The sequence below is a fragment of the Alosa pseudoharengus genome, unplaced genomic scaffold, assembly GCF_046254945.1.
Source record: "Alosa pseudoharengus isolate Yale_2024_CS ecotype anadromous, Long Island Sound unplaced genomic scaffold, YU_APseudo_1.1 YU_APseudo_1.1_scf_1, whole genome shotgun sequence".
NCBI classification, from domain to species: Eukaryota; Metazoa; Chordata; class Actinopteri; order Clupeiformes; family Clupeidae; genus Alosa; species Alosa pseudoharengus.
The window spans coordinates 53448699-53469228 of record NW_027468564.1 but is presented as its reverse complement, the minus strand read 5'-3'; positions in this window follow the sequence as shown (position 1 = coordinate 53469228).

Sequence of the window (20530 nt, the reverse complement as noted above, 5' to 3'; positions counted from 1 at the left end):
CGGTAGAAAGCGTGCGGTCTCACCTGCACCCGTCTGCCTGTGTTTCTGACTCAGCAGATGAAGAGAGGATTTAGCTGGGCCTCTATTAATAGAGCACCACCACTAATACAGCAACATTGGAGTAACTAGCCAGCCCAGGAACTAGCATCTTACTAGTGCGCTTCCAATATAGGTTACCGTCTTACGTTATGCCTCATTATGTCTATGGTAACCTGATCACCTTGGCATATTATACTGTACAACCTTATTACATTAATACACACAAGTACACTGGGACTGGGTTGTTATATGAAACATGCTAAACCAGGCTGTTTAATAATGGGAGACCATAAATAGCACAAACTAGGCTAAGCCTGGCATCCTTCCGTCTACTTCATGCAAATGACACGGGAGGCATGCACAAGGATAGTGTAATGCCTTCAACATGGTATTATAAGGTCCGAGATCACCAAATGATTAGCATAAGGTATTTGGAAATGCAAAGGGCAAGGGAGTCAAGGGAAACAAGGGAGGAATGTCCTCCTGAATGCCATCTCTCTTGCTGGACCATTAAAAATGACAGGTATGCTTTGACAATCAACAGACCACCGCCTGTCAAGGCTATGAGGAAAGGAAATGTGGCTGTGTAATGGAACAGAGCAGGCAAGCCCAGAATACCACCACCTTCCCTATTACCTGCAGAAATTGCTGTCATGGCCATACTAATGAGATGGACTGGACTGGCGTCCGATTGACATGCCATACTCTTCTGCACTGCAGCCCTGCTTTGTAATCTGACAAGCAAGAGGCTTGAAATATCCATATGGATAATTGAAGCAAATGCCCCTATGGCAGCATAGCCATGCAAAAATCATTCACTTGGTTTTGATACATGGAAAACCAAGCAATGTAAATAATGTGTTGAAGGGAAAGTTCATAAAAGTTTTTCACTTAGATGACAGAAAACGACATGGACGTGATGCCATGCTACTTCCACAGCAGGCAGGATTAGCAGAAAGCCCCCTGCTGTGTTATTTGTTGTTGTGGCCATGGCAGACTAACCCCACCCTTCCCCCTCACATTCACCTCCACTTCACAGTCATCTACCTTAATCTGGGCTAATCTAAGCCTCTAGGCTCACATGGACAGGGGTAGCAGAGGCAGCAGAGAGCGCTCGACAGGAATAGCCACAACACGCTAACTTGGCTAACGCAGCTCCAGCGTAGCGCAGGGGGTGCATGGACCTCCTTGGGTGGTGAAGCTCTCCAACGGCCTGGATCGGCTGGCGGGGGTGGACCGAAGACCATGTGCACCACTATGATGGTCCTCACCACAATGGCCCTCCTCATACGAAGGCACTTCAACAACAAAGTCAGGCCGTGAGTAAATAGTTGGGGCTGCCGCAGGCAGCAATGCTAACCTTCACTCAAGCTAAGCCAGAGTGCTACCATCCTCTGAGGTGTACAGCAGGTGTTTGTTTTATTACCTCATCTAACGTGCATGTCTGCTGTTCAATCTACTGTCCTGATGGTATATTTTCAGTAGCCATACATTATATGCATGATGTAATAAACACTATATGTTTAATATAAACTTGCTGCCTCTGCCTTTTCACATTTTCCAGTTGGCAGAAGTTCATGGAATGTATTTAATTTTATTTGCCTGATTACACCCACAAAGTGCAAATCTGTGTGAATATGTGAGTGTGCAGGATCTGCTGTCCTGACTAATGGAAAGGAACATGATAGTGGTAAGAGTCGGAGTGTATTCTGACAAAGCATCCTCTTGATTACTGTAACCATGCAAAACCGTGCAAACTAGAGATAAAAATGAGTTACAGGTTTGTGAATTCCTTGTGATTTCTTGCCAAGCCAGCTCCTCAGTGGGAGGAACACAGCACTGCATGGGGTTGGATTATCAAACAGGATATTCAGTCGAATGTCACCAGTGGCTCTGTCTTGCCTGGGAGCTATTGACGAATCCGCAGTTCTATCATGTATAATTAGGATAATGCCTGCAGCAACTGCCTGGCCCAGAGATGCACAGCTCTTCCATGCTTCCTGTACGATTTGTGCACGTCTCTAAATGCCAGCGTCTCTCCATATTGCTGAATGCTACACGGGACTCAAGATCCAGCTGCGTTAGTATGGAAATCAAATGCTCTTTGATAATGGCAAACTCCCCTCCAGTCATTTGGATGTAATTAGCATTGAGGGAAAAGGGTGATTTAGCATTATGGTGAGACATGCAGCTGAATGTTGAAGAGGCATTTTCAGTAGGGGTGCAATCAACAGCACCTTTGGTCCTTATTTAAGTACTGGTGTACTGTTCTGGACACACACACACACACACACACACACACGTACGGCTAAATGAAGGGCACCCTTCATGTTTGCGTGGTCGGTGGCAGGGGTTAGCTTTTGGGTTTTCGTCAGTAAACAGTGGAAGAGCAGTGTGGCCAGAGGGCAGCCTGTGTTTGTGCAGATATTTTGGGAATGCAACAACAGCCCTTTGAGGGATTAGCCATGAGAGACTGACTGGACAGGTAAAGATGTGAGTCACATGCCAAAACAACCTGCACCTCTCCCTCCTCCCGCCCCCATTCCCCCGCTGTTTGAGCTTGGCCTCTGAACATGTTTGCAGAAGAGGATGGAACACACACTGTGTCTCAAAGCCTTTGATGGTTGATGAGAGTGAAACTCAAAGCACAGCCGTTATGTCTCTCGGTTGAATCACAAAAGTATCGTTCATCAATTTGCCTTCTGCTTCCATGCTGGTATTACTGTCTTGAAATGAGTATGTTGTGTGTGTTTCAGATTTATGTTTCAGCAAACTGTGTGAGGGCAAAAATGTTGCATGCACACAATCCTTTAAGCCAAGTAAACACCATTGGAGTCCAAAACTCTCTCATTGCAGGAGAGTCTGCTGATTTTGCCAGGGCCGGTTCCGAAACAGAGAGGCATATGTGTTTCAGAGGCGAAAGACTGTCGGATGGAAGATGAATTTCTGCAATCTGTTGGAAGACGATCCCTCTACAACAGGCCCAGTTACAGCCCTAGGCTATGCTTACAGCAGCCAGCAGTTTTTTTTTTTCTGGAAGAATCCCCAAAAAAAGAAGATGAATTGAGGATTTTTGAAGACATCGAAGCCAGGAACAGTGGATTTCTTCACAGCAACACATTGTTCAGCTGGCAGTGAGTTTGGCTCCTCAAAGTCGATCAGCTCTGTTATATGTCACCTCTCACAAGTGGAGATGGACGTGTCCTGGCGCTCATTTCAACACAAGTAAATGACAAACGGGACAAAGCAAACGACAAGAAAATGAACTGAATGCACAAGAACTGAATAAACAGGGTCAAAGCCAGGCTGTGGGTAGAACAACAACTGAAATAGGGTAATGTTTGCATTATGTAAGCCTTTAGTGGATACTTGACAGAGCAGAGAATCAAGAACTACCCCCCCCCTCCCCCTCCCCCTCCGACTCAACCACCCACCCACCCACCCCCGCACGCACAAAACAAAAGACAAACATGTCATCGCTTGGATTGTCATCCCCGATGGCGAGGGAGCCACGCGGAGATTACCAGTGCGGACGAGAGCCATTCCACCCAAGCCCCTCGCAGGGTGATCCTGGCCCTCTCAGCTTAACCACTAATGATGTCCATGTCTGTCCATCTAATTCTGTGTCTTTCTCTCTCCTTCTCTTTCTTTCTTTGTTTTTTTCCTCCCTCCCTCTCTCTCCCTCTCTCCATCCCTCCTTCCCTCCATCCCGCCCCCACCAACAGGCAAAATGGTGACCTCAGCGAAAAGGACCCGGCGTACATGCCGAGCAGCCCGTTGTCCGCTACTCAGAAATGACCGTGCCTCGCACATCGCCGGGGGGTAACAGCGAAGGGAAGGTAGGGGCAAGTACGAGAAGAATATGGGGTATACCAAACGCTGCTTTTTTGTTTTGTCGGGACAAACAAACTGAATCATGGGTATTTCCTGTCTCTGTCTTAAAACCCTCTCCCGTTCCCTCAGTCCTAAATCCTCACGCCTTTCTCCCCCCTGTGGCAGGTGACAAGTGAAGGGTGCAACATTTCTGTTTCCTGTCCGTTTCTGTGGAAAAACAAGCAGCCTATGCTGGGCTAATAACTCTCCTGTCTCCCATCATTCATTTTGTTTCCATGGTGATCCTCCAACATGTAGCCCCCTCCCCACCCACCCACTCCCACCACCTCCACCCTCCACCACCGGGGCACAGTGACTGTGTTAGCCTGTGGCTGGTCTCTAGAAAGCGCTGCCACCACCAAACACAGAGCCCAGGAATTAAGAGCCTGACTGTGTGTGAGTGTGTAGGCATGAGAACCAACCGTATAGCGTTATTGTGGGATCCTGGCTTGAGTCCCACAAGGCACCATAAGTCACCTGGCAAAAAACACACAGAGGCACACATCAAGTCCCTATCAACCATAAACACGGCTAGGCTTTGTTTACATACATTCTAAACATGTTTGGTCAAAAAGGGACGGATATTTGTGAGTTGTATCCCCCCCCCACCCCACCCCCACACTGGATCAGACTAGATGTCAAGATTTCAGATATTTTCTAATATATTTTCCCTCAGACTCAAATATTCTGAATTGGGTTTAAAAACAGCCATCCTATTTCTGTGCCGGTCGATCTGGAGCCGGGCAGCTGAGCATAACCAGACAAGTACACACAGAGACAGCCACGCCGGTAGAGCTGGGTGGTGGTGGTGGGGACGTTGAGGCTGAATATAGAGTGGGGGGAGAGAGGTGAGGCTCTGGGTCTCACAAGCCCGTAAAGCAGCTCATTATTTCCCAGCTCAGCTCCAGCAGTTCAAAGAGTGAGCTCCGTCTCCTCCACCCCTCTGGGGCTCAGAATAGCCCCATCAGTCAGTCCTCAGTCCTCATGCTCAGTGTGTCTCAATGGAGCCTCCATAGAGTGGACCTCAGAGCAACACATGCTTGTTACTGGGCTCATTGACTGGGTATCTTCTTTTTTTTTTGCTGTTATATTCATTTAGTGAACTGTTTCATCCAGACAGACTTTCATGTTGGCCAGTGTTGCTGGCAGAACGGTGGTGGGATCTATTTGGCTGGCTTCATGTTTTTTTGTTTTTTTGTTTTGTTTTTAAACAGATTGAAGAGTCTCATATTGGGTATGCAACATTCTAAGTGCCATTTGTCACATGCTGCAACACTGTGATGCAGTGTTAAGTGTCTAGTGTTTTTTTGAAGGGAAGATTAATTTTGTACTGACTTGTATAGGTTGTAAAGTATATATAATTTCTGAAGCATTTGTTTCTTTTGCTATGGCAGGGGTCGGATTTCTTTGGTTGAATTGCGCTCGATTGAGTTGAAACATCAGTAATGCCTTTTTTCTGACAATCTGATTGGCTCTTTCAAATACAGCACAGAGCTTCAAGATACAGATCCGCCATCTTTCACATTACGGACTCCCTTGTTCATTTCCCCTCAGTGACTTGTTTCCTTCCTTCTGGTGCTGGTACTGGGATCAGCCAACAACCTACACTGTTATCAATGGGCCAAACTAATAGCACTCTTTTTAACAGCAAGGGCCATCAAACATGATGGCAGTGTTTCTTAGAAAAAGCCATAACCTGCTGCCGTGTTTGTCAGTGTTTGGTTGACAGTGTTTGTGAAATGGGCCCATTAGGGTGAGTTGTCTGGTTCATGAGGAGACCGTTGCTGCACCAGCAGTGGGTCCTCTGGCTCGTCTAAAGAGGCTCTGGCTCAACTTCAGTCACCTCTATGAGGTGCGTTCAGAGAGAGAGAGTGTCGACTGACCCAAAATGTCCTCCCACAGCATTGGAGGATTGATGTGAGCTTGTGAGGACTACAGCGTGGTGGTTGAGGTTTATGGGGAGGTGGAGATGGGGGTTGCTTTTTTTCCCCCAGCAATTTTGCGGTCAGTGAGTCCCAGGACCCTGGAACACCAGGGCACATGAAACTCAGTCGACCTGTAGTCCCACTAAGGACCCTGGAACACCAGGGCACATGAAACTCAGTCGACCTGTAGTCCCACTAAGGACCCTGGAACACCAGGGCACATGAAACTCAGTGGACCTGTAGTCCCACTAAGGACCCTGAACACCAGGGCACCTGAAACTCAGTGGACCTGTAGTCCCACTAAGGACCCTGATCACCAGGGCACATGAAACTCATTGGACCTGTAGTCCCACTAAGCTGATCAGGAATAGATGCTTTTGGCTCCCAGGGCAGAGGCAATTCCCACCCCCCACCCCCAAATAGAGGAGCAGCATAATTGTTTACTGTTTAGAACAGCTGAAGTGTGCCAGGTCCTACAAGTAAGCACACAGGCTCTTGTGCCCATGAGTGCTTGATTTCACAATCCATTCATGTGTGCTCTCTCACACACACATATAGGCACATTGACAGTATGCACAAGTTTGTACAGATACACACACATAAACATGCAGACACACATGCTTCATCCATACAGGCGAGTACATACATACAGACACACACAGACATGTATACACATACATTAGGGTGTCACCAATGTATCCTTTCTCTTTTGCTGCAGACTTGTCGTATGAAAGCAGTGCACACAAGTTTGTAAAGATGCACAGAAATTCACACACACACACACACACACACACACACACACACACACACACACACACACATACATAAGCACACATCTCTCTCTCTCTATCTCTCTCTCTCTTTCTCACTCACTCACTCACTCACTCACTCACTCACACACACACACATTTCATGTTTAAGCAGTTCAGACTGTCTATATTGTTGCCTTGAATTGTTACACTGATTGAGTAACCAAGGGGATGATATAAGATTTGTACATGCTGCGTACAAAGAGTTACAGGAGCAGAGGATGGAAAGGACTTGGGGAGCGAGACTAGCACTTCACAAGGTGTTGCAGGAGTAGGTCACGGAGAGAACACGATAAATGTGTTTATTTTCTTTGTGTAGCCGGTAGCAACACCATGTAGCGGTCATGTACCGCTACATTTAGTTTGAAACATTTTAGAGTTAAAGAAACATGACCTTCCACTTTGGCATGTGAGCTCGATCTGTGTGACTACTGTACAACACACCCAGTGGCATCTGGCCTCTCCATTAGCAAGGGGCAGAAAGCGTAGCACAGTGACCGTCTCATTTACGCTGGTATCTAAGCACCGACTGTTGACCGCGGCCCCTTCGGGGTGTCCATATCACCTATTAGATTACCTTTACAAAGCGCCGTGGCTCAGCACAGGAAACCAAGGGGACGCTGAGCCTCCGGTCAGTCAGTCAGATAGTCAGACGCAGGACAGGGGGGGATGAGGGGACAGGAGGTGGTGGAGGCGAGGAGGCTGGAGCGCGCTGGCCTGCCCCCACACTGGAGGGACGTGAGGGACTGGAGCATTGAGAAGAGACAGTGCCATCGGGTAAGACGCTCCCGCTGCGCCCATGGGCTACTCAGACACACGCAAAACTCAGATCACTGACCGTGATGGTCAGGAATCCCTGCCTCGTTCACAAACTTGGGATGACAGCCAACACAGAGCAGACATTGTGTCCAGTTGAAATGCGTGTCTAGGGTAGAGCTATGCCATGTAGACTCTCCAATTAACTTTGTGGTAATGTAATAGCATTCAACAGAGAGGGCTGGGGTAGGCTGGGTGAATGAGAATAATGAGTGTCTCACTGCTGGGGTCTGGGGCTGAGGGAACAGTCAGTGATGGTGAATGTTTTACCTCAGCGGAGGAAGGGCTGACCCCCCTACTGTGAATTCCACTAGGTCAGCTATTCTATGTTATAAGTGGAGTTGAAGTGGTTCACTGAATCACTGGTCTACCTTTCAAGATGATTGGTTCTGGTTTGTCATGCATAGCCACACATGATTCCACCTGTCTGATCTGTCTCTCTGTAGGCATGGGTCCATGATGTGCAGAGTCTCCTGAACTCCATGGCTCAACAACTGGTGAGTGATATCTAGTATGAGACACACCATCTCTCCATGTCCGCATTAGAACCTTTTGAGTGGTTGTTCAGTCCAGTATATTCTTTAAACTGACAATGATATATACAATTATATATACATGTATTGAAAGAAAACTATGAGATGTCCACTAGACACTGGTTAACTAGTAAACAGTTCAATAGCTGTTTGGATAATAATCAGGCTTATTACAGGCTTGTTACTAGCATAGGTTAAAAACACGGACTCTGTTGTTTTGTGTTTCTGTTGGACCTTAGAGTTGCAGGATCAAAAATCTATAGTGTTGGGCATCTTGGAAATACTGAATGATCATTTTACAACATGCTGGCAAAACTATACAATATCCATACCAGTGAATGTTTATAATTGGGTGAATGTTTAATGTTGTCTCATTCATGTCAGTTTACGATAAACTTTACCTAGGGTAGATATGAATATACTCTGATGCTAAATTGGGATCTTACAAGCAACGGCCATCCATTCAAACAGTAACCCTATCATTCAAAACTGATTCTATCAAAAACTAGTTAAAGAGCATGCTTTGTATTACCAGCATAAGGTCAAATGGAAAACAGAATTATTCACCCGAACGTCAGTCAAATACCAACAGCGTAATTCTATCAGCATCTGGTTCTAGAACCATTGCCAGAAATGCACCCGTATATCTAACTGGAGATCTGAAGCTGTCCCAGTCCTCATTTTTATTCCCTAATGTGCTTATTTGCTCTCCACTCTGCTTTGATTTGTACTTCATCATCTACCACTATCTGTCCTGTTTCTCAGAGCGCTTCTCTGGAGAGGTACCCAAGACCAGAGTACCCTCCTGGCACCCGCCAGCGCTTCTTGCCCTCTCAGAGCAGAGTGCGACTGCCCCCCATATCCACCCATCACCTGCCCCACGGCACCACAACCAATCCGCTGCCCCGAGTCTCCTAATTGGCATCTCAACAAGACGCTTCGGGAATGAGCACTGAAGCATCAGAACCTGTTCTAGGAGTCCACTCGTATTCATGCAGAACTCCAGTTTGTATCTATGTAGAGTCATCCACTATATGCATCAGAGCCCTCTGACTAGTGAGTTGTTCTTCACAGCCTCGTGGCTGGTGGCAGCTGTTTGTGAAAAGTATGGGGACAAAAGAACAGTGGGTACACTGTCTGTGTTTTATGACAAGCAAACGGAATGGAATGCTTGCGATGTGTCTTTTGGCCAGATGAAAGTGTTGTTTAGCAGCTGGTCGTGTTTCATGTTTAGAGGAACTCTCATTTGGTTGTTTTACTGATATGTCAGAATCGTGTACAATATGTAGTCAGTGAGGGCAGTGAGAATGTGTCTGTAAAAGGCTGAATTTGTATGAATATATCTGAGGATGTGTTTACAAAAGCAGTGCTCTTACAATTATAATAATGACAATGACAATGTTTTTGTTTAGTGTCACAGATTGTATGACATGGTTCATTTGATCTTAAAATATGTACTGAATAAAAAATGCGGTCTATATTAAGTAGTGTGGGTTATGTGTTAATGCCTTTCATGCTTTTGAATGTATATTACTTTCAGATGCCCAAATCATAATGTCTGATGAAGTCCCATGGACTAAACTCAGATTTCATCCCCAAGATGTGTTCCAGCAAGCCTAACTATCCTAAAGGACCGCTCACACCGAGAATTATAACTATAAGGTTATCATTCTTCATGATATCATGCCGTTATCATTCTCGGAGTGTAAGTCGGCTCTTCAGACGTCTTGACAGTACATCACATGTTGGTGAGGCAGTGGGGTCACTCTGAAACACCATCCACACAGCTAGAGCCTCCCACACAGCTTTTAAGGAACCAAGACATCTACTATTACAGTAAGGCAGTGTGTGTGAGAGTGTGTGTGTGTGCGTGTGTGCGTGCGTGCGTGAGTGTGTGTGTGTGTGTGTGTGCACAGCCTTGTCTGCCATCAGCATATTGTATTTATAATGGCACTGTGAGCCATTCATTCCTAAATACATATAAATGAGGTGAGCCCCTTGGGTCGGCTCCAAAGAGGAAAGCCGGCGGAACCTGGGCTTTATCACGTTGCAGCTCTGGAACTTCTCCACGGTGCGCAAATGAGATCCAGCCTGTCCACTTCCTGACTGATTAGATAAACAAATTACCAAATCTCGCTTATTTGCCTGTTGTTGTTGTTCGGAGCCTGTCGCCTTGGCGAACGGCGCGTCAATCTTGCTGTTGTTGTCGTGAAGGCCGTTCCGCCTGCGCTGTAGGTGACCGTTACTGAAATAGGCGGGGTGGAGGGAAGCGGAGAGATACCGCGCTGCTCTGACGGGAATCACTTTATATCAGATCCACTCGGCCAGTTACGGCCAGGAAAAAAAACTCGTCGATTTTCGCTTCCTCGCTCCTCTCACTCTGTTCTGCCTGCCGGCCATCTGGATGGGTAGCCATCACCCCGAAGTCCCTGTTGTCTTCGGGGGGTGGTGTGTGGGTGTGGGTATGGGTGTGTGTGTACGTGTGTGGGTGGGTGGGTGTGTTGTGCTGTGTGTGTGTGTACGTGTGTGTGTGTGTGTGTTGTGTGTGTGTGTACATGTGTGTGTGTATGTGTTGTGTGTGTGTACGTGTGTGGGTGGGTGTGTGTGTTGTGCTGTGTGTGTGTGTGTGTGTTGAGCGCGGAGCGCGGCCATTTAATGGGGACTAATAAGCGCAGCCGGCCTGATTGTCAGAGTTCCCCCCGCAGCGCCGTGCCAGCGCGCTTCTGCAATCAGCCAGATAAAGGACTCAAATGTCTCAAGTGGTGCGGCTGCGTCCCATCCATCTCCCTCATCCCCCCCCCCCCTCTCCGCCACACTGCACCCCCCCTCTCCCCCACACTGCACCCATCCTGCCGCTGCCGCTGCCGCCACCGCCGCTACCCCTGCTGTCTTCGCCTCGGCGGCTCCAGTAACGCGGCATGAAAGAGCTGTTTTCATCCTGGTGGAGGGGGCGGGGGGGGTGGAGGAGCAGCGGCCTGCCTGCCTGCCTGCCTGCCTGCCCCAATGCCTGCTAATAGACTCGCCTTTTCCTGCTCTCCACTGCAAGGCCTCCCGAGCTGAGGGCTAATTTAATGATGGGGAGAAGCCATGCGCTTTAATGGCAGGTCACAAAGTGGCAGGGAGAGAGAGAGAGAGAGGGAGGAAGGGAGAGAGAGAGAGAGAGAGGGAGGAAGGGAGCTAGCGATGGGGGAGAGACAGGGAAAGATAGGGACTAATAGAGTCTGCAGGGCCAGTCTGTTTGTGCAGGGCTGATAATCACCCATGCCTGAATTTCAACAGGGGATGGATAAAGGGTGGAAAGAGAGGACGACAGAGAAAGAGAGATAGAGAATGAGAGAGAGAATGAGGGAAACACAGAGTCCTGGAGATCAGAGGCAGTGTCCTCACAATCCCTTTGTGAGGTTGGCTGCCTCACAAGGTTTTAGGTGTGAGAGGTTGGCAAAAACACATGCCTTTGATGGCATGCCAGTGTGGGGAAACAAGCTTCAGTCGTGCAATGTTGATGGCAACATACAATGATCTGTTTACAATTGCTATACTGAACATTTTTGCACATTTTATAATCTACTCACAGTTTCAGCTTTAGATGTATGATTTTCAGTGTTTTGGGTAAAGATTCGGTGTCAGTATTCTCATTCCAGTGTGTGGGTGATAATTTCGGCTACATCCACATTATTCCATCTTCATTTGAATCTGAAACACGTTTGTCACGTTTGCGCCCCTCATCTACACTACTCTGGCATTTTTCAAACTCCTGAAACGGAACGATTTAAAAACACTATCAACGCCGTATTCAGGTAAATCCGCAAACATGTGAAAATGATGATGTAGAAACCCATATTCCCTTCCTAATTGGATCTTGTCAGTCTTGAACACGTAGACTGTGGTCTGATGTTTCTTGACCTTTCATTCACTTCAACTTCCACTACTAGCCTACCATTTTTTTTTGTTACAATATTTTTTAATACTGACAATCTTATGAATGATCACGTGATTTGTGCAAATGGTCATGTGATATGTGCAAATGGTCATGTGATCTGTGCTTCAGGTGTCCCCCTCTGCCTATGGTTGTCCCTTGAGGGCAAGATTCCGGAATTTCTAAATGTGTGTGCAGACATTGTATATAAAACAGTTTTCATTTCAATTTGGGTGAAGATTTAGTATTCTCATTTCAGTGTTTGGGTTGCTGTAATGTTACCTTTATGTAATGTTAACATAACCAGTGTACTTCTAGTTAGCTACAAAAGGCTGATGCTCATAAGTTTTATTTCAGTGTAAGTTTATTTTCCTTTTTCAAATTTATGTTAAGTTCTAATTGAATTAGTATATATTATTTGATTGTTATATTATTATGTCTTATATGCATTTTCATTTATGTTGATCTTGTACAGCACTTTGTAACTTTGTTTTGAAAAGTGCTATATAAATAAAGATTATTATTATTATTATTATTATAAGACCCTTTCAACAATAAAAACAAAAGCAATGCTTGAACGTTCTATTTGGTTCCCCATCTACTTCCTCTGCATATGGAATGTTAAAACGGAAGCCTTGTGGGGCCAACTATGATGCTGATAATGGAACTCTGTTCTAGAATCTTTGGTTCCCTTTCATGGAATTTTCATTATCAGCATCATAGTTGGCCCCACAAGACTTCCTTTTTAACATTCCATATGTTATCTTAACCCTTAAAGGAGTACCGTCACGGGAATGTTGGGAAATGAACGTTCTAAAGAATATCTGGGTTCATTGAATTCAACATAGAATTTTAGAACCTTCAATTGTTGCGGAACTTAGAATGTTCAAAAACCTACACCTTTAAGGGTTAAAGGTGCGATTTGTAGGATTGTTACCGAACGTTCTGTAGGCCAAAATCAAAACACTGGTGAACGTTCTCAAGACTACCAGACGCGAGCCTCTTCTGGGTTGCCAGATGTAATGAAGACTTAGCTAACGTTAGTTGACCTGCAGCTGCTTTAAAGTTTCTCCAACCATGACCCAGCTACACATTACGGAAACCGTGAAAACAAAAAATACCTCTCTAACCAACGTAACATATTTATTAGCTGAAGTTAGCGATGCAGATGAAGTTTAGCATAGGCTAGCCTACCTGTTGTGGAGAAATATGGCCAGCTCGGCGTCAGACTTGATATGAAGACGTCACCATCTCAGGATGGAAGCTCCTCCGATGTCCACTTCATTTGTTTCTTGTTTTAATTTTTGGAAATTTGCCTGCCTCTCTTAGGCGTTCATGACTACAACAGACAGCTGTTGACAGTTGGCCTTTGCTTATTTGGCAACCCAAATAGGAGGACGTGCTAGCCCATTATTAATACGCTATTCTAGAATTAATCGTTCAAAACATAAACGAAGATTCCGCCCCGTAACTCATTTTTTTTTCATTGGTTTTACGGGGTTTTACAGGTTAGAGTAATGTTGTCAAATAAGCCATTACTTCAATTTATCGTGTTTCCTTACTCTCTGACAACATATGGTGATCATTTTTGGATGGTTACAGTTTATTTTCCATTATTTCCTACATACTGGTCCTTTAATGCAGAGGAAGTAGATTGGGGCCCAAATAGAATGTTCAAGCATTGTTTTTGTTTACCTTGTTGAAAGGGTCCATAAAGGCTGATACAGAAATCGTAACAGGGAAAAGAAAAGCATTTTAATGTGACAAACTGACTGACAGACATAGACTTTTTGGGATGTCCTGCCATGTACAGTAGGTAAGGTGTGGGGCTGTTTCATCAGCATATTGTGAGGTTAGGAGTAGGGCTGTGCGTTTCAGGGCTTCTAAATGCTGGTATCACATGAACGAAATGCCTAAACGATAACGATACAAACCTTTTGGGTTTTGATCTAAAATAGAATTGTCTTCATAACTGTGTTGATGGGCCCTTGGTATTCCCATTTGAGTGTCCGGGTGAAGATCCAGTATTTCCATTTGAGTGTCCGGGTGAAGATTCAGTATTCTCATTTCAGTTTTGCATAGTGCACACCATCAAATCCCATCACACACATTCGAAAAGCAGAAGACCCAGCAGCCACTAGTGACATCAGCTACCAGGACCCTTGGCCTGGACAGGTGCTGCCGAGGCTGCCTCAGCCCAGCCCAGCTCCAGCAGGGATTAGGGCCTGAAGAATTCAATCTCACAGGTAATCCATGAAAGATGAGCAGATAATTAGTGAGCTCACTCGCTGACACAGCAGCCACACAAGCATGCTGTACCATGGTCTCACTCCTGACACCTCTCTCTCTCTCTCTCTCTCTCTCTCTCTCTCTCTCTCTCTCTCTCTCTCTCTTCCACTCAGTCTCTCTGTCTTTTTTCCTTCTACATATTTTTCTCTCTCACCCTGTCTCTATCTAATAATCCTTTCGCTCCAGCCTTGGATGTTGACAGAGAACAGAAAATACCACGGGCAATTAGCCCAGGGAGAGAGAAAGAGAGGGAAAGAGAGAGAGAGAGAAAGCCACTTCAGACGCTCGCCATTTCTCCACTTAGGAGGGGGGTCAGAGATCAGCCTGGGGTGGAGAGGCATGGAGGAGCTGAAGGTCCTCAGATTGAGAGTGCCGAGACAAAGTGAAAAGATGGAGAGAGAGAGAGAGAGAAAGAGGGAGAGTGATAGAGAGAAAGTGAGATGGCCATACTAATTACCTCCCACACTGGAGTCTAGCACTCAAGGGCACAGAGGAAATCCTCCAACTTCTTCTGCACATAATTGCGCTCTCATTACCATGCGGCGGTACGTACTGCCAGTGCCGCAAGAACAGGGAACAAAGTGCAGCTAAGAGAACTGTCTTTTTGTACACGGAGCTCTAGAGCCGCACAGGCAGCACACGTTCACGCTCGCCTTCAGAATAAAAATTACAATAATACCGTACAAGGCTCATCAAGGGTCATTAGAGCGCATTAAAATGAATGAGCCATTAATTCCCTGTATTCACCAATGCCTCATAAGTAACACAAAACTAATGAGATCATCATGCCTCTGTGGACCCATTTGCAGCCCATTTAAACTTGTGGGGAAGAAGTCTGGGTTTAGAGGTTGTCGGTTTACAGTGACCGTGATGAGATCTGGAAGTCTAAAAGTTAATGCTCTTGCCAAGCTAGAATCACAAGGTCATGATAGGAATACAACTGCAGGTACATTTAAAAGGGTGTAGTTGTGCTTGTGCTTGTGTATGTTTGTGATCAAGATTGTATTTTTCAGACAATATATAACATTTAGTTGTGCCCTACAACAAGACCTGATACAGAGTTTATATACAGGCCTTGCTGGTGGTACACTGTTGTTCTTGAGACTGTAAGAATTAACTAGATGTACCGTATAGCAGTACAAATTATGACTGGTGCTCACTCCTGAGTCCTGTGTGTGTGTCTGTGCAGGTGGATGTGTGTGTGTGTGTGCATGTGTGTCTGTGGTTTCATGGTGTTTAAGCCCCCAACGTCCTCTTCCAGGCAGCGCTGCATGGAAGGCACTAGGGTTAAGGTTAGGGTTAGGGTTACGGTTAGGTGCCTTGTAGTCAACGGTCGCAGCGCTGCCTTGAAGTCGATGGGGGCTTAAAACACCATCATGTCTGTGTGTGTGTATGTGTGTGTGTGTGTATGCGTGCATGTGTGTGTTTATATGTGTGTATGTCAGAGAGAGAGAGAGAGAGAGAGAGAGAGAGAGAGAGAGAGAGGTGGACATCCCGGTTCCAGAAAGTAAAAGCCCTGCCTTATGTTCTTTCTATCTGTGTACTTAACAGAGGTGATATCACTAATTATCTGATCTACCTGGCTGCTAATTAGGATGAGCTGGTTTACTAAATGGTTGGAGCAAATACTTGGCAGGACTTTTACTTTCTGGATGGCGATGAATCTTGGCATAAACCCAGAGGATGTCGAGTTAATCATTCACATGAAATTTGGTGCAGTTCTGAACATCTCAGCTGAAGATAGGGGCAATTAAAGCAGTTTAATACTCCATTTTCATTTTTCACCAGGGGGGAGTGCAAATTACAAATGGCTGGTTATGGGCTAGGTTAATGCGGACCCTTGAGACCAACATACCATACAAATGTTGTCATACAGGTCAGGTAGGTATTTAGGAAAAACTGCATTGTTGGGTTTCCCAGCACAAAATTAACAAACTTTTTCCGTCTAGTGGCGCTGTGTTTTGGTGTCCCAGGAATCGTTGACCAAAAATTGAAGTTGATGACGGGGAGAAAAAGAAAAACTTCTTATGTGACCGCTATGTGACCACTACCACTAGCGGCGGTCATAATAAAGCGATGCGATGCATCAGTTAATATTGCAGGAGAACTCCTCAACAGTCATTACACCAGCACATCATCTTGTTGTTGTGCATTTCAGAGTTGCCTTGAGTCAAATCCTTAAGTGCGTGTGTGAACTGATCCTGGTTTGCAAATGCATAAAAATGAGTACATTACAAGAGCCAATACATTAAAATGGTTATGAATATGCAATCTGTAGCATTCAAGGTCTTTTTCAGAATCCATTTGCAATATACTGTATGTTTAAACATGCACTAGAGTTTTTATACAAATTTTCTAATCTTTAAAGTGAAACGCTTTGACATAAACCCTATTGACAGAAGGATGCAAATATCACATTTATGTTATTTTATGTGATCCAGGTCATTTGTTTCCCTCTGCTTTTAACCACATGCAGTGCAAGCAGTTCTGAAATATTAGTGCACTGCATTTTGAAGAGCCTGCATCAAATCAAATACTTGTACAATTTACAATTTAAAGAGCGAATTATAGAAAAGCCAGAAATCTCTGGTTTCATGCCTCTGGAAGGGAAGATCTGACTCACCTGACAGTGATGCTTGTTATTCAGTGTCCAAGGTTGCAGTTAGGCTACATGTGTGGTGCCACCGCTGGATGAATAGACTTATTGAGCTGCCTGAGACTGAGAATAATGCAGTAAGTTAATGTTAATACAGTTGACTCACACACTATCTGCAACTGTGTCCTGGGATTACACATCAACCTAACACTGATCACATGGATAAAAAACCTCCTGCAGAACCGACCTTAGCATGTGGTACTCAATGGCTGTAAATCCAAAAACATGAATTTTTTATGTATGCAGACAACATGGTCCTGGTTGCCCACATCAGGAAAATAAACAGTAACACTTTACTTGACAGTATTGACATAAGAGTGACATGACACTGTCATAACACATGAACCCTAACCTCTAACCCTAATCCTAACCTCTAACCCTAATCCTAACCTCTAACCCTAATCCTAACCAGGGTGCGATTTGTAAGGGGGGATGGTGGGGATTTCCCCCCCTCTGGTTTTCATATCCCTACCTCTGCTAAATTATTTTTATCCCTGGTGGGGACAACATTTATCCCCCTCTGCCCCTTATATTGATTAATGCTACTTCAAATAAGTAAAGCGCTGCAACGTGAGAACAGTCTAGTAGGCTAGCCTACATAATCTGACATCAGAAACGCACCATCACCGTCAGCACTCATGCTGCTGACACAGTGGCTGCGTGATAATTTAATTTGGCCTTGATCGTGCAGGACATTTCAGAATGTCGAGTGTGTAATCCATCATAAATGGCTAGTTTCAATGGAAAAGTTAGCTGGACAAATGAAAGAAAATGAGAAGGATTCAGTGAAGCATATAGTCATATTTTAGAACCTTCAAAATTAGAAAACTGATGCAACTGAGATGGAGGACAACTGCACGTAGAGTAGAAAGTAGTGCTATTGTCCGAAGGAACTTACATTAAATGAGATATTTGCTGAATGTCACAAAAAGTGTTACAGAAATTGCTTGGCATCACTTATGTAATGGCTCTCTACCGAAACACCTGTAGTTTGCGGAGGACGAACGAGAAAGCACTCATTTGATAAATCAGCCAGTAGGCTAGGCCTAGTTGACAAATAACTTTCAGAAACAATCTGTACTGCAAAAACGAATGTTGGTGGGTATTTAAACTATCTAGCGCAGGGGTCTCAAACACCCGGCCCGCGGGCCAAATCCGGCCCGCGTCCGGCCCAATTATGGCCCGCGACGTATGTCAAAATAATAATGTAATCCGGCCCTTGAGACTATTTTTAATTGCGACAAACAACGATACTGATTAAAATAGACGATAGTTCCAAGTACGGTGACAAATCTCATTTGTACTCTGCTCCACTATGTGCTAGACATCCAGAGCTTCATTCCAATCCAAAATCGTTGCGCAACGTTTTCAGGAAATACTTGTATTACACGCGAGAAACACAAAGACGTGCATTTGTAATGACGCGGAAGCGATGCAGACCATAGTGTTGCATAAATTGAAGCAGAAATTAAGCAGAAATATAGGCCTACACCAAATGTTGAAAAACGTTTACGTGTGATGAAGTCTTAGTTAGGCTATGTTATTCACCTATTCTGAAGGAGAATATCCTTTTGGAGATTATGATCGATCGTCTATTGAATGGAGGTGCCTCTGCGTGTATACGACGGTGTCCACTAAGCATACCATGCTTATTTCGACCCTCTGCAACATAGCTTGTAAGTTGCAGTGGTAATCGTGATGATAGTGTCCGTAATGGACGTGGTACAGACAGCAGGGCTAGTAGAAATAGGGCTCTAAACTACAAAGTCACCCGCAATATGATGCTAACTTCTGGGTACTCAGATTACCCGCGATAGGAACTGATTTGACCAGAATACTTTATTGTAGGCCTTGTGGTTTAGAAACCATATACATCTTAGGTGTTGGTATACATCTTAGGTGTTTTCCTGTTAATTTGTTATGTGGGTAATATGAAAAAAGGAAAGTAAACCTGCTCAAATATGTTCATCCAGTATTTAAGGTGCATAATTTGAGGTGCTTGCCATCCAGTGGCAAATTAGATGGGTAAATTTACCCCCTTCATAACTTTTGTTTTACTCAAAGATTTACAGTAGGACTTCTCTGACAAAGGAGAGATCAAAGGACTTCTCTGACCACTTTCAAGCCATGGCCTTTTGAAATTTTGATATAAAAATCCAATGGTGTTGCTTTCTTAACCCTGACGCCTATAGTTTGCGTTTAAAAAAGTTATGAGAGGAAAATATTTTTATTTGGTGTGAAACACACACATACCTGTTTTTATGCTTTTCATTTGTTTTATAATTTGTATTAATATTTATTTTATCATTATTTTATTTATAAGCTAAGGTTGCTAGCAGAGGTGTCTAAAACTAGATAAAAACACTTGCAATTTCTGTTTGCAGTTTTGTGTGGTATTTGAAAAAAAGAACATTGTCAGAAATAGCCGGCCCTCCAATCAGATGACGTTGGCAGAATTGGCCCCCAGCTCATTTGAGTCTGAGACCCCTGATCTAGCGGGTGTTTTAACAGCTGCAAGAAATAGAAGCTTCATGGTCTTTATGTTCTGGTTCATACATTTTTTTCATAAAACTTCAAGTTGCCCTATAACTTTACTCTCCAAACTCTTCACTGCACTGTAGCCAATTAACTGACAGTATGATAGTAGGCTATTTATTTTCTGTAGGCTACAATAAACACATTTATTTTTTCAACTTTTGCAATATTACGCACTTGACTACTGAATGCAAATCAGCAGGAGAGAGAATGCACGTAGCCTACGCAGCGTGTAGCGCAATGTGTAGGCTATTTGGTTACCAACTAACACTGTTAGCCAATTCACTAACTTAAGACTTCAGTGCCATCATATACAAGGTTTTTTTACACAACAAATACAGAAAGGATGGAGGCAGCAAAAGTAGAGGAGTCATTTCAGATGGGGCAAGAACAAGGTGAATTTGTATGCTTGTCAAAACGTAGTCCTACCCTGCATTAGAGAAGCTGATCATCATACCAAGCACACTCGCTGTTTAAAGTCATACACCACGGTAACTCTAACCTTAACCCTAACCCTAACTTGTTATGACAAAAACCGAATGACACTTAATGACAGAAGTGTTATGTCATAAACATTAAATGACTTGTTTATGACACATTCATGACAGTGTCATGTCACTCTTATGTCGGTACTGTCAAGTGAAGTGTAATCAAATGAACTCCTATCTGCACACCAAAAGTAAGTAGACACCCTGATGTCCTGGACAGGCGAAAGCTCTCTGTCCAAAGAGTTGTGTTGTGGGAAGAGGCGGACAACGTTCAGTTTCCTCCATCCAATATCCCATGCTGAATAGACAGGCAGTGGAGCAGTGGAGCAGGTAGAAGCATTCAAGTATCTGAGCACAAAGATTGGTAGTTTCCTGTTTTTGTCTCAACATACTGACTCAGTGCACAAGAAGGCACAACAACAGAAATACCTGCTCCTGCTGAGGGAACTCAGAGGCTTCAGTGTCAGGAAGGACACTTGAACTGTTGTCTGCAAATCACTAATTGAATCAATACTTTCAAAATCTCTTCTTGGTTTCATCCAAGCAAATCAAAGCTTCCCCGGATCATTAACCGGAGAAATAACTGGCGGAAACTTTATTTAAACTTGATTATTTTTACTCCATACACAGTTAAAAGGAAGATTAAACACA